This window comes from Panthera leo, chromosome B1 (genome assembly GCF_018350215.1).
Source record: "Panthera leo isolate Ple1 chromosome B1, P.leo_Ple1_pat1.1, whole genome shotgun sequence".
Taxonomy (NCBI): Eukaryota; Metazoa; Chordata; class Mammalia; order Carnivora; family Felidae; genus Panthera; species Panthera leo.
The window spans coordinates 66,409,645-66,422,305 of record NC_056682.1 but is presented as its reverse complement, the minus strand read 5'-3'; the positions used below and the strand labels follow the sequence as shown (position 1 = coordinate 66,422,305).

General features: G+C 36.0%; 1 protein-coding gene and 1 pseudogene across 1 annotated transcript in view; both read right to left on the bottom strand.

Annotated features, from left to right (window-relative positions):
• Positions 1 to 12,661, bottom strand: part of FSTL5 (follistatin like 5) — a 793,609-nt gene that overhangs the window by 214,481 nt on the left and 566,467 nt on the right. The gene's annotated exons all lie outside the window — the stretch shown is intronic.
• LOC122218798 lies at positions 12,062 to 12,161 on the bottom strand (annotated as a pseudogene).

Genomic DNA, 12,661 nt, shown 5'->3' with positions numbered 1-12,661 from the left:
TAAGGATGAGGTCATCTTCATCCAGACCCATGGACACAGAGTCATGGAGAGATGGTTATCTAAGAAGATAAAGAAATTCTGGGCTGGCAAAATTAAAAACAAAGAAACAAACAAACAAAAAAACCCAACACTTTCCACTCTACTACTGCCTTACTTTTTACATTTTATATTTGCCTGAAATGCTACAATATCTATTTTTTTCTTAAGCACCCTGTTTTCAATACTTCAGTTGCATTCTTTAACCAACTATTTCTTCCTACATCTAAATCCCTTTAATATCTTCCATTGAACTATGCTTGTATACGAGAAACTGAGCAGAACTTTCCACTACTGCCTAAGGCAAGAGAGTTTGGAATTTGAGTCTAGTCATATAGTCTGCCTACTAGAAAAAGAAAAAAACAAACACAAAAACAAAATAAAACAAAAAAAAGATCCCTCTTCAGAAAAAGAAAAAAGAATCCACAGTGTTCATAACATATTGTTCTTACTATACACTATCCAATTAAAAATAAACCAGACAAGCAAATTGAAAAATAGGACCAAACTGAAGAGAAAAAAAAATCTGTCAATAAAAACTAATACTTAGATGACTGAGCTATTGCATTAAGTAAATAAGGAGTTTACATAGGATGCTATAAATAGGATCAAAGATTCAAAGAAAAAAAAGGAATGACAAAAAAAAATCTTGAGGCATGTGGGTGGCTCAGTCAGTTAAGCATCTGACTGTTGATCTCAGCTCAGGTCATGATCTTACAGTTGATGAGACACAGCCCATGTGTTAACTCAATCAACAAGACATGACAGAAGCTGTATAGCTCTACATCTCCCAAAAATTGTTTTTATTGTCAAAATCTTTTCCCACTAAGAAAGTTCATATTTTAGATGTTTTCAATGGTAAATCCTAGACAGACTAAGGAATGAACTAATATACCAATCTTACAAACACTTCCACAAGTACAGAAGAAAGCACCTCTCAACATATTTTATGAGCTCAGAAAAAATTTGATGTCACAACATGAGAAAAACATTTCTAAAATAGAATATTATAGCATTTCATAAATATAGACAAAACTGTTAAAATGTTAGTATTGGAAAACAGCAATATATGTAAATGATAACACATAAAAAGATAATATAGTATGAACAAATAGAGTTATTCCAGAATGAAAAGTTAGTCTAAACCTTAAAAACTAAATACCATAATCTACTATGTTATCAGAATAGCATGATCATGTTAATAAATGAAGAAAAAAAACACTGGACAATTTTCAACTCTCATTAATAATAAAATTCTCTGAATACCAGGAACAGAAAATAACTACCTCAATCTGATAAAGGATATCTTGGTCATTACAATAAATCATGCCCAATTTGCTTTATCCAGGAAACCAAGGTTGGTGCATATTATAAAATTCAACTTCCAGTAAAAGATTAAAAGAGAAAATTCGTCAGACCATCCCAATAACTGCTGAAAAAAATAATATTTGATAGAAAAGAATCTTTGATGATAACATTTTTAGGACATTCAGAATAAAATAAACTTCCTTTATCTGCCAACAGGTATTCAAAATGTCTAGAGCAAACATCCTATTTAAGGGTCAGACCCTTAAAGCTTCCTTTTGAGACTTGAAGAAGAGAAAAATTCCCATTATCATCATTTTCATTCAACATTTTACTGGAGTTTCTAAAAGGTGCAGTAAGTCAAGGAAAAGGAATAAAAGCAAAGACAAGAAAGATGTATTCACAGATGTAAGGACAAAATTATGAATTTTCAATAAAGTGTCAAGTGAAAATACATATAACATACTTGTGTCTTCAACATGAGAAATATTATTTATATCAATACTTAAACATTTATTTTTTAAATTTATGAATAGATTTTTGAGAAATAAAGAAAGCCTCAGTTCCATTCTAACTTTATTTCTAGAGTTTCTTGATAGACTCACAGAAATATCAAGCATCACAAGGGGTGGTGGCAGTTAAAATTATATGTAGATACACATACACAGACACAGACACACACCCAGTTGTATTTGAGATTATATCTGGAACTCATCCTTGACAATAGGAATTTTCTCAAATTTTGGCCCATGTTTCATTTCATAAGATATTGAATCCAATTAGAAATTATGATATTAATGAATACCATTCCTGTCTCATTCTCAAGTGTACAAACAATGACAAAAACATTAGAAGGTGAATTTTTATTTATTTTTTATTTTTTATTTATCACTACAAACACGCTTTCATTCCAATTACTCCATTTTTATTTCAACATTTATGTGGTATTAAATTAAATACATGACTACCAAATGACCATATATTTAAAAAATTGAAATCTGAGGGATGTCTGGGTGGCTCAGTCGGTTAAGCTTCTGACTCTTGATTTTGCCTAAGTTTATGATTCCACAGTTTGTGAGTCAAACCTTATGTCAAGTTCTGCACTGATAGCACAGAACCTGCTTGGGATTCTCTTCTTTCCTCTCTCTTTCTGCCCCTCCCCTGCTTGTGCATTCTCTCTCTCAAAATAAAGAAGTAAACATTTTTTAAAAATTTAAATCTAAAATATTGTATCTAGACTCTTTATAAAATATATTATGCTTATTGCTCATTAAGATTATTTATAGTTTTTATATTAGTTAAATGAAATCCTTGTTTGTCAGGATATGTCAGTTATGTTATCAACAAAATCATTTCCTGTGTAATTTTTCATAATACTTTACTTTAAATTAGTTTTCGGTTCACATAAGACACTCTTAAATGCAGAGAACAAACTGAGGGCTGATGGGGGTGGGGAGTTGGGAGAGTGGGCAAAATAGGTGATGGACATTAAAGAGGGCATTTGTTAGGATGAGCACTGGGTGTCATATGTAAGTGATGAACCACAGGAATCTTCCTAAAGCCAAGACTACAGTGTGTGTTAACTAACTTGACAATAAATAAAAAGCAAAATAAAATAAAATAAAATAAAATAAAATAAAATAAAATGATAAATTAGTTTTAGGTTCAGTTTTGTGTGTGTGTGTGTGTGTGTGTGTGTGTGTGTGTGTGTGTTATGGTTTATAAACAAAATAATAAAATGATGGTATTACATTTCATATCCCAAATGAGTGATTTCTGGCATGATATATTTCAAGTCAATGATAGATATCTACTTATTTCTGTTAAAGAAGGCTATCACTTTTCTTCATTAAGTGGAACCTCTAAGAGCAGATTTGTGCAGAATATCTTGTACCCTTTGCTTGGAGAGCTTTTATTTAATGTATTTGAGATATTGGATGTGGTAAAACTCTCAAGGACTTGCTTATACATCTCAAATTTATTATTTCTCTTTAATTAAATTCACATAAGCTCTTAGGCAATTACATTTGCAAGAGAAATTTTTAAGTGATGAGAAAGATTACAGGGGGGGATATAGAAAAGCGAAATTTTCCAATACTGATTACATACTATTTTACATAAGACAAAAGCAGTGGGGAAGATAAATGCTTACTCATAAGAGATAAGATAGTTATTACCAATTAAGAAAATGCATTTGAAGCAATTACTAAAGGATAACAGCAGTAACTCCATTCATATTTTGAATTTCCCCTGTCTGCCAAATTGAAGTGTGGACCTCTACTCCATAAGTTACTGCACTAAATTTGATTTCCCCCTTTTTTATATTAATAGGACTACATATTAAGTTTTGAAAGCCTAAAGAACTTTCAATTTTGAAATCCAGAAATAAGCACTTTTATTTTATCTTAATTTTTCTCTTCATGTATATTTCCACATATTTAAAATTTGTTTTAAAGATTGAAAATCAAGATATCTTCTGATATAAATATTTAAAGAATAGAGGAGAAGAGCCAGGATGGCAGAACAGCATGGAAGTTTTTTGTGTGTCTCACCCCCATGAAATACAGCCAGACCAACACTAAACCATCCTACACACCTAGAAAACTGATTGGAGGATTAACAAAACAATCTGCACAATCTTAACCACTGATTTCAGCAGGTACATGGCACGGAGAGGTGAACATGGGGAGAGAGAAGCAGGCGGCGGGCAGGGAGCTGCTTTTGCAGGCGGAGAGGATGGAGACTGGGGGAGGGGGTGAGAATACAGGAAAAGCACGCCTCCCCAAAAGCAGCTGGAGAGAAAGTGGAAAATTGGAAACAGCTGCAGGGACTAAACTAAAACAGGAGAAAGGAGAAAGGAGAGGGTTTAAATTCCATTAAGACTGTAAACAAGTGGAGTGCAGAGTCTTTAACTCCGCAGCTTGATACCTTGTGGTGCTCTGGTGGGAAGGGCGAATCTCCAGGAACAGAGTGGGGTCCAGGAGGTTCTCGGGCCACACAGGAAGAAGCAGTTCCACTGTTGGAAGGACATTTGGTAGAGACTGTTGAAGCTACCTGGTCCCAGCAGACCCCAGAAGGTGGCCACATTTGCTGGTGCTGGAACAAGGTCGTTAAGGGTGAAGCCTGGTGCCAGATGTGTGTTGTGATTTTTCATAATCCCTGAAAAGCTGCTGCTACACTACTTGCAAACTTTTTCTGGGGCAGACTGGCACCTGGCCACAGTCTTGAGACACCAGCAGCAGTAGGGTCCAGCAATCATTCCTGGGTGCAGCTGGCATTCGGCCATTGCTTGGTGAGACCCTTCCACAGAGGGGTGGAACAGGTCAAAGCTGCATTTCTTCAGAAGTAAGGGGCCAGGGAATACAGGCACATCTGAGACAAAACTTGGGAGAGAGGTAGTGCCTGGGGCTTGGTCACGGACAGTGAAGAAAAAGCGGGGAGTGGACAAAAGCTGAAGACAGAGAACGGGTGCCCTATTGCTGATCATGGAGAACAGGGTTCACATACTAAAGACTGGGTAGCTGGGTGATGCCATTTTCACCACTCCCGCACATGCACATACACACCTACGAGCGCCACAACAATCCACTCCAGTAGGCTAGCAGCGCCACCTAGTGGAGAGCGGATCCGTTAAACTGAGCCCCGCCCAACAGGGCCAACCTTGCTCTTCAAGAACACAAGTCTCACCGCCTACTTAGTTTATGGACTATAAAGCGCTTCATAGTCTGACTTCTACAGGAAAATGAAGTAATTTCAGTTATATTTCAATCTGTGAGCAGGTCCATCTATTCAATTGTCTTTCTTTTTTTTTTGTCTTTTACAATACTTTCCTTTTCTTGAATACAGAAAGAGAAAAAATTCATCTTTATTTTGAATTTTTATTAAAAATATTTTTCTTTAAGTTTTTTCTACTATATTCTTTACTTTTGTGTAAATTTTTTAAAATTCTATTTTACTCCCATCATCTCATTTTAGAATACTTCAGTGTATTCATTTTTTCAAATTCTCAAATGATTTCCTTTTTTCCCCTAAACCAGACCTGCAAGAAATTTTAAGGGGGACTCTCTGAGGGGAGAAAAGATGAAAAATATGTATATAGAGAGAGACATAACTAAATAAATACCAAAAGCAGCAACGACTAGAAAGGACCAAAGAACACCACCAGAAACTCCCAACTCTACAAGCATCATAATGGCAATAAATTCATATATTTCAGTACTCACTCTAAATGTCAGTGGACTCAATGCTCCAATCCAAAGACATACAGCAACAGAATGGATAAGAACACAAGATCCATCTATATGCTGTTTACAAGAGACCCACTTTAGACCTAAAGACACCTTCAGATTGAAAATAAGGGGATGGAGAACCATCTATCATGCTAATGGTCAACAAAAGAAAGCCGGAGTAGCCATACTTATATCAGACAATCTAGACTTTAAAATAAAGACTGTAACAAGAGATGAAGAAGGGCATTATATCATAATCAAGGAGTCTATCCACCAAGACGACCTAACAATTGTCAACATTTATGCACCAAATGTGAGAGCACCCAAATATATTAATCAATTAATCACAAACTAAAGAAACTCATCAATAGTAATACCATAATAGTAGGAGACTTCAACACCCCACTCACAGCAATGGACAGATTATCTAATCAAAGTATCAACAAGCAAACAATGGCTTTGAATGACATACTGGACCAGATGGACTTAACAGTTATATTCAGAACATTTCATCCTAAAGTAGCAGAATATACATTCTTCTCCAGTGCACATGGAACGTTCTCCAGAATAGACCATATACTGGGACATAAATCAGCCCTAAGTAAGTACAAAAAGATCGAGCTCATACCATGCATAGTTTCAGACCACAATGCTATGAAACTCAAAATCAACCACAAGAAAAAATTTGGAAAGGTAACAAATACTTGGAGACTGAAGAACATCCTATAAAAGAATGAGTGGGCTAACCAAGCAGTTAACGAGGAAATTAAAAAGTATATGGAAGTCAATGAAAATGATAACACCACAACCCCAAACCTCTGGGACACAGCAAAGGCGGTCAAGAGGAAAGTATATAGCAATCCAGGCCTTCTTAAAGAAGGAAGAAAGATCTCAGATACACAATCTAACCTTATGTCTTAAGGAGTTGGAAAAAGAACAGCAAATAAAACCCAAAACCAGCAGAAGACAGGAAATAATAAAGATTATAGCAGAAACTAATGCTATCAAAACCAAAAAAAAAAAAAAAAAAAACCCAAAAAACAGTACAACAGATCAATGAAACCAGAAGTTGGTTCTTTGAAAGAATTAACAAAAGTGATAAACCACTAGCCAGTTTGATCAAAAAGAAGAAGAAAAGGACCCAAATAAATAAAATCCAGAATGAAAGAGGAGAGATCACAACCAACACAGCAGAAAAAAAAACAATAATAAGAGAATATTATGAGCAATTATATGCCAATAAAATTTGCAATCTTGAAGAAATGGACAAATTCCTAGAAACATATACAATACCAAAACTGAAATAGGAAGATATAGAAAATTTGAACAGACCCATAACCAGTAAGGAAATCAAATTAGTAATAAAAAATCTGCCAAAAAACAAGAGTCCGGGGCCAGATGGCTTTCCAGGGGATTTCTACCAAACATTTAAGGAAGCGTGAACACCTATTCTCTTGAAGCTGTTCCAAAAAATAGAAACGGAAGGAAACTTCCAAACTCTTTCTATGAAGTCAGCATTACCTTGACTCCAAAACCAGACAGACACTCCACTAAGAAGGAGAACTATGGACCAATTTCCCTGATGCACATGGATGCAAAAATCCTCAACAAGATATTAGCCAATTGGCTCCAACAATACATTAAAAAAATTATTCACCACGACCAAGTGGGATTTAGACCTGGGATGCAGGGCTGGTTCAATATCCGAAAAACAATCAATATGATTCATCACATCAATAAATGAAAAGACAAGAACCATATGATCCTCTCAATAGATGCAGAGAAAGCATTTGACAAAATACAGCATCCTTTCTTGATAAAAACCCTCAAGAAAGTAGAGCTAGAAAGAGCATACATCGAGATCATAAAAGCCACGTATGAACGACCCAACGCTAATATCATCCTCAATGGTGAAAAACTGAGAACTTTTCCCCTAAGGTCAGGAACAAGACAGGGATGTCCACTCTTGCCACTGTTATTTAACATAGTATTGGAAGTCTTAACCTCTGCAATCAGACAACACAAAGAAATAAAAGGCATCCAAATTGGCCAAGAGGAGGTCAAACTTTCACTCTTCGCAGATGACATGATACTCTATATGGAAAACCCTAAAACTGCTAGAATTGATTCATGAATTCAGCAAAGTTGCAGGATATAAATCAATGCACAGAAATCAGCTGCATTCTTATACACCAATAATGAAGTGACAGAAAGAGAAATCAAGGAATCGATTACACTTACAGTTGCACAAAAAAACCATAAAATACCTAGGAACAAATCTAACCAAAGAGGTGAAAAATCTATATGCTGAAAACTATAGAAAGCTTATGAAAGAAATTGAAAAAGTCACCAAAACAGGAAAAAGATTCCATGGTCCTGGATAGGAAGAACAAATCTTGTTAAAATGTTGATACTACCCAAAGTAATATACATATTCAATGCAATCCCTATCAAAATAACACCAGCATTCTTCATAGAGCTAGAAAAAATAATTCTAAAATTTGTATGGAACCAGAAAAGACCTGGAATAGTCAAAGCAATCTTGAAAAAGAAAGCCAAAGCAGGAGGTATCACAATCCCAGACTTCAAGCTATACTACAAAGCTGTAATCATCAAGACAGTATGGTACTGGCACAAGAACAGACACTCAGATCAATGGAACAGAATAGAGATCCCAGAAATGGACCCACAAACATATGGCCAACTATTCTTTGACAAAGCAGGAGAGAACATCCAATGGAATAAAGACAGTCTTTTCAGCAAATGGTGCTGGGAAAACTGGACAGTGACATGCAGAAGAATGAACCTGGATCACTTTCTTACATCACACACAAAAATAAACTCAAAATGGATGAAAGACCTAAATGTAAGACAGGAAGCCATCAAAATCCTCTAGGAGAAAGGAGGCAAAAACCTCTTTGATCTTGGCCACAGCAACTTCTTACTCAATATGTCTCTGGAGGCAAGGGAAACAAAAACAAAAAGTAACTACTGGGACCTCATCAAAATAAAAAGCTTCTGCACAGTGAAGGAAAACTATCAGCAAAACTAAGAGGCAACCGACAGAATTGGAGAGGATATTTGCAGATGACATATCAGATAAAGGGTTAGTATCCAAAATCTATAAAGAACTTATCAAACTGAACACCCAATAAAACAAATACTCCAGTGAAGAAATGGGCAAAAGACATGAATAGACACTTCTCCAAAGAAGATATCCAGATGGCCAACCAACACATGAAAAATGCTCAACATCACTCATCATGAGGGAAATACAAATCAAAACCACAATGAGATGCCACCTTACACCTGTCAGAATGGCTAACATTAACAACTCAGGCAACAACAGATGTTTTCAAGGATTCAGAGAAAGAGGATCTCTTTTGCATTGTTGGTGGGAATGCAAGCTGGTGCAGCCACTCTGGAAAACAGTATGGAGGTTCCTCAAAACACTAAAAATAGAACTACCCTACGACCCAACAATTGCACTACTAGGCATTTATCCAAGGAATACAGGTGTGCTGTTTCAAAGGGACACATGCACCCCCATGTTTATAGCAGTACTATCAACAATAGCCAAAGTATGGAAAGAGCCCAAATGTCCATCAATGGATGAATGGATAAAGAAGATGTGGTATATATATATGTACACACACACACACACACACACACGCACACACACACACAATGGAGTATTACTCAGCAATCAAAAAATGAAATCTTGCCATTTTTTTTTTTTTAAACCTTTTTTTTTTTTTTTTCAACGTTTATTTATTTTTGGGACAGAGAGAGACAGAGCATGAACGGGGGAGGGACAGAGAGAGAGGGAGACACAGAATCGGAAACAGGCTCCAGGCTCTGAGCCATCAGCCCAGAGCCCGACGCGGGGCTCGAACTCACGGACCGTGAGATCGTGACCTGGCTGAAGTCGGACGCTTAACCGACTGCGCCACCCAGGCGCCCCGAAATCTTGCCATTTTTAACTACGTGGAATGAACTGGAGGGTATTATGCTAAGTGAAATTAGCCAATCAGAGAAAGACAAAAAACATGTGACTTCACTCATATGAGGACTTTAAGAGACAAAACAGATGAACATAAGGGAGGGGAAACAAAAATAATATAAAAACAGGGAGGGAGACAAAACAGAAGAGACTCATGAATATGGAGAAGAAACTGAGGCTTACTGGAGGGTTGTGGGAGGGGAGATGGGCTAAATGGGTAAGGGGTACTAAGGAATCTACTGAAATCATTGCTGCACTACATGATAACTAAATTGGATGTAAATTTAAAAAAATAAAATAAGGTAAACAATTTATATAGAGAGAGTAATTTCCTATCTGCTAATAAAGCTACAGAAATTGGCTACAAAAAGAAAGAAGGAAAGTATAACTAGAAAGCATGAAAAATTATGTACACTTCAAATTTGATGATTTTAGGGGCGCCTGGGTGGCTCAGTCGGTTGGGCATCCGACTTCGGCTCAGGTCATGATCTCACGGTCCATGAGTTCGAGCCCCGCATCGGGCTCTGTGCTGACAGCTCGGAGCCTGGAGCCTGTTTCAGATTCTGTGTCTCCCTCTCTCTGACCCTCCCCCGTTCATGCTCTGTCTCTCTCTGTCTCAAAAATAAATAAACGTTAAGAAAATTAAAAAAAAAAAATTGATGATTTTATAATGTATTTTTTCATTCTCATATGTAGATACTTATTCAAAGCTGCTTAACAATGTGAGTAGAGCTACAGATTTATAGCAATATTGTATATATTGTATTGTATCTATTGTTTTGTTAGTGTTGTTGTTTATCCCTTTTTTTCTTTGCTTCTTTTTTTAGAAATATTTTATTTTTATTTTTTCCCCACATTTTTATTTAAATTCCAGCTAGTTAACAAACAGTGTAATACTAGTTTCAGGTGTAAAATATAGTGATTCAACACTTCCACACAACACCTGGTGCTCATCAAGACAAGTGCCCCCCCTTACACCCATCTGCTACATCACCCATCCCCCTGCCCACCTCCCTCTGATAACCATCAGTTTGTTCTCTATAGTTAAGATGTCTATTGTTTTTTAACCACAGCACATTAAAAACTTTCATTCTTCAAAGTAAGTTAATTACTTTTTGTAGGCTCATTACCTTGAAGTGTTTACATATATATATACACACACACATATGTATATATAATCTGTATCAGTTTCTGTTCTGTAGATTGAGTTTGTACATATCTGTTGTGTACAAAATTGAATTCCAATCCTATACAGAAGTCTGATGCAGTCTAGATTGGACAAGACAGAGAAGCCCATGTTGTGGTGAATAACACGTAAGCCGCGTGGGGCCACTTTGGCCAGCATCACAGCCGCTACAGTTGGAGCCTGTTAGGAAACATCAGTTTGTCATTCTAACTCTACTTTGTCAATAGCATGCACTATTTTTCATTAATGGGACAGCAGAATAAAATATCCATTATATGGGAATGACAGCCTTCAAAAAGTTCTTTTTAATCATATGCAAATTGAAGTCTTAATAAGTTGACCATTTTTCCATATTTACCAGTTTTTAATAGCAGTATTTCACAATAATTTTAGGAAGTGTGCTTTTATCAGGTACCTTTGTGCCAATATTGACCCTCAGAATCTTAGTTGTTAATTATATTGAATTAATTTTTGATAATTCACCATGTTCAGATCTGTTACTATAGTAACTTAAGGCATAAATCATGTATAACCAGATAATTTTCCACATGATAACTTGGGGTAATATCGAAGTATTTTTCTGGAATATTAAAATAATACCATTTCTATTCTATATGTAATAAAACATGTAATTTCATATCTGAAATGGAAATTATTATTATAAAAATTCTGAATTTATACTGATACTATTATACAGGTATAGACTTGGAATAGTCGTAAATAGTTTTATGATGGCATCATATGCCAAAATAACTGTTTTTTGTTTTTTGTTTGTTTGTTTGTTTTTTGGAGAGAGAGAGCATGAGCAGGGGAGAGAGGGGCAGACAGGAAGAGAGAGCGAATCCCAAGCATGCTCCAGGTTCAGTGCAGAGTCCCACACAGGGCTTGATCCCACAGTTCTAGGACAATGACCTGAGCAGAAATCAAGAGTTGGTTGCTCAACCAACTGTACCACCCAGGCAAATAACTAATTTTTTTAATGTTTATTTATTTTTGAGAGAGAGAGACAGAGCACCAGCAGGATAGGGGCAGAGAGAGAGAGGGAAACACAGAATCTGAAGCAGGTTCCAGGCTCTGAGCTGTTAGCACAGAGCCCAGTGCGGGACTGGAACTCACCAATCCAAACCATGAGATCATGACCTGAGCTGAGATGCTTAACCAACTGAACCACCCAGGTGTCCCTAACTCATTTTTAATTCAAATATAATACACAAGGAACAATTAGATAGACATGGATAGAAACATTCCTGTACAGACAAAATGGTATGACTTTGAAGCCAACAAATCTGGCTTTTTTTTTTTAATGAAATGCTTCATGTTTTGCATGTCATCCTTGCACCAAGGCCATGCTAATTTTCTCTATATCATTCCAATTTGATATTATGTACTGCCAAGCAAGCACCAAATACGGCTTTTAATTCTGACTTTACTTCTAGCTCCCTTTGTATGATTTTGGTTAAATCAGTCTTCTTAGCTTCCATTTCTCATACTTAAATGGCGGAGGGGGGGGGTGGGAATGCACCTTTCTTTATTGAATTTGAATATCATGATTGAAGGAGCCAATTTAATATAACACAGCACTGTGTCTGTCATGTTAAAGGCACTCAAAAAATGTTAATTCCTCCAATATGTTTTTATTGAACTGATTGGATTTGAAAATCTATAATCTCTATGTTTTAAATTATGGAGAATATTTTAGTTTTGGTAAGTGGTAACAAAACAACAATAAATTGTATTTAAAATATCAATGAGCCCTGATGAGTCTAAAGGATTTCTTAAGGTAGAAATGTTACACTCTAATCAGAAGTATGACCACCATGATAAAAACTGCTTAAAGGAAACACACGGATGGCAGCTCCATTTTTAAAATTATGCCTAAAGAAAAATTACTACATAAAACAT